Here is a 3,205-nt window from a genome sequence, read left to right as displayed (position 1 = left end):
GAAATTAAAAGTTGGAAAAATTAGAATGCGATCCTTAATAACCAATATTTATTGATTGTAATCTTTTTTTTTTTAGGCAATTATCTCCCAATATCTGGTGTTTTCTTTTCTAACTCTTCTTTTTGTTAATTTTTTATATTTAAGTATTTTAATTTGTTTGAATGATATATATAAGATTCCTAACCCGTTTCGAAGAGGTAGACATTTTTTCTCCACTCTTCTTGCTGTAAATAGATTTTACATATTCAAATGGTACGATATCATTTGCTTACATGTGGTAAAATTTCTTTGTGGATAGTGTGTTAGATTTCTACCTATGTTACGTATCCCGAGGTCAAACTCTCCTTTCCCTAAATTTTGTAATAGTTTCAGACTCTTCCCTCCCCTTAATAATAGTACATTATTTTGTTAAAAAAATGATCATTTGCTTGTTATATTTGCTTGCTAATCATGTGCCGTAGTTGAATATGCACATACGTTGTTTTTTTTTTCCCTTCTATTGTAGAATGTACCACTATGTCGTAGTTGAATAAGGACCACATTCAATGACACACTCAACCCCGATATTCTACAAACATCATGGTAGGCATATGTTGGCGGACACCCGAAGGTGACGAAGCCATATTAACATGCATGTAAATTATGAAGAAAGAACAAACGTAAATAAAACACGTAAATTTTACTAATAAAGAATATGCAAAAGTGGGAACGTGTTCAGAGCATACAACTAATCAAGAATACTGTAGAAGAAATACTATGAAAAGGTACGAACAAAGGAATGGGTCCTACACCGACAAGACTCGAAGATATCGATGCGGGAGTGCCCTGACGCCAGGATTGTACGCCTCAATTCTAAGACCTGAAGGGTACGCAAAACAAAGTATGAGTGGACCAAGTTTATATATAAGTAATACGAAAACAATTATTCTTCAACCTAAACCTACTAATCCCCAATTTTAGAAAACTCATATAGCATAACCTGCCATAAAACATATATCGTATGTAGTGTGCTTAGTAGTGGTATCACAATCGCTTAAAGGCCCTACATCACCTGCTCAAAGGCATATATAAATCTTCCGCTCGAAGGCCCTACATCACACGCCCGAACACATAAATAAATCTTCCGCCCAAAGGCCCTACATCACCTGCCTGAAGGCATATATAAATCTTTTGCCCGAATGCCCTACATCACCCGCCTGAAGGCATATATATATCATTCACCCGTAGGCACTACATCTCCTGCTTGAAGGCATAAAGTATGAATAACCACTAAGTAAGCATAGAAAATTATGAACATAATCTTTCCAAAATATATCTCATCAGAGCTCAATAGCTCAAACATCATATCATAAATCATATTCATAAATATCTTAGTAATGTAAACTCGATAAAGCATGATATTTCATAAAGCGTAAATCCAATAACTCAGTAAACTTTTCATAAACCGTAGTCATAAAATCATGATTTTCAAGTATGCAGTTCTAGTAATAAAATCATGCATTTTAGAAGGGGTCCACTCACAGATAATCCATCATTGAAGAGACGTTCAAACTAGGGAGGACGGAATTGCCACTGATAAACACACTTAAGCACATACAGGGACCAATTAGTAAAGCCCTACTAAAATGATTGAATTTGGGAAAACGGAACCCAGATTTGGAATCAGGGTGTCAAAATACCCTAAGAGAGGTGTCAAGCAAATTTCGTAAAAGTCAACATAAGGAATATTCCCTAAAAGAATATTCTAAAAAATATTCCATCGGGTCTGGGTCGAGTTGGATCCAATTCTGGGTTGCGGGTCAAGTCAACCGGGTTTTAGGCCATGGGTTAGCTGATTTCTGCAAAAATGGCCAGAAAGATAAACGGAGTCCGATTAGCTCCATGTCACAACTATAACAAGCATGCCATATATGGATTTGAAGCTACGAAGGAGGGGAATAGAAATATACCATTGGTGTTCTTGGTCGTGGCCGGAGTTGGCCGGAAAACCACTCAAAAGTCGTCGAAAAACTGGGTTTGTTACTCCGAGTCGATTTCGTGTTGATCCTTCACAACAACGAGTATACAGACTTGGCAATCAAACCAAACATCAATTTGAGGCAGAGAAAAGTGACTCCAAGGCTCACCTAATCGGAAATCGTGGAACTCACCGGATTTGTTGACATACGATGGTGGTGGTGGTGGTCTCAGTGCCTGCACTTGCAGAGGAAGAAGAGGGACGAGAGATGTGAGATGTGAGAGAGTCCGAGAGGGATGAGGGAGATTAGAGAGAGAGAGAGGGAAGGTTGGAGGTGGCTGATTGGTAATCCTTCGTGCATGTGGGTGTGCTCGGGGAAGGAAAGAAAGACAAAGATGAAAGAGAACTTCATAGGGAGAGAAGAAAGAGAAAAGAGAGGGGGAAAAGAGAGAGAGCCGGGGACCAAAAAGCTAGGGTGGGCCCCCATTGGCACACTAAGCAAGCCCAAAAGAAAAAAAACAAACACACACACACACACACAAAAAAAAAAAAGGGAAAATATCTCCTAACGTGAAATTACCAATTTACCCTCATTTCAAATTTCGTAAAAATTTTGGACGGGTTGTTACATCCAAAGTCTCATATAAAAGTTAGGGTTCGTTTGAAAGTGATTTTAAATGATTGAAAGCGTTTTTGTTGAAATTTTCCAAACCAATTCTTAGTAAAAATTAAAGTGGATCATAAAAAAATACTTGTGCTTCTTACAAGAAACACATATATGATACTTCTTTCAAAAAATACTTAAAATATTTTTAAAACTCAAAATTAATTTCATCAAAAACATTCTATGTAAATTTACAAATACTTCTAAGCAAGCCTTTTGAGTTGAGGTATACAACTACAATTCCTGCCGAACACGAAGAGTCAATACAATTTAAGAGTAACTTACGTAAAATAAGTCAATGGTCGGTCACCGTCAGTATGACGTTCCATTTCCATTTCAATAATACCTTGCATGTGAAAACTGAAAAGAAAACTTATATAAACGCAACGTCTTCTGTTTAGTTATTGGCCAAACAGTGCATGTGAAGACCGACATGATTCATCTGCCCTTTTGCCGTCTTCCTCGCCCTATATATAACAACTGAACCATTTAAAATCGCACCAGGGGTGAAGCTTTCTGCAAACAAAACACAGAAAGCGAAAAATGCGAAAGCAATTCGCTTTTTTGAGCTCAACACTGGTACC

The 3,205-nt window shown here is 37.3% G+C and overlaps 1 long non-coding RNA gene across 1 annotated transcript; it reads right to left on the bottom strand.

Moving 5' to 3' along the window:
- Positions 1 to 675: 675 nt before the first annotated feature.
- On the bottom strand, positions 676 to 2,325 carry LOC137744178 (uncharacterized). Its single transcript, XR_011069599.1, has 4 exons — positions 1,950 to 2,325; positions 1,522 to 1,838; positions 1,052 to 1,239; positions 676 to 859 (listed from the first exon to the last, which is right to left on the bottom strand). It is a non-coding gene; the product is annotated as an uncharacterized lncRNA (long non-coding RNA).
- Between the last annotated feature and the right edge of the window lie 880 nt (positions 2,326 to 3,205).

This window comes from Pyrus communis, chromosome 9 (assembly GCF_963583255.1).
Source record: "Pyrus communis chromosome 9, drPyrComm1.1, whole genome shotgun sequence".
Taxonomy (NCBI): Eukaryota; Viridiplantae; Streptophyta; class Magnoliopsida; order Rosales; family Rosaceae; genus Pyrus; species Pyrus communis.
Note: the sequence above shows the minus strand (reverse complement) of the source record. Positions and strands in the feature narration are given on the sequence as shown.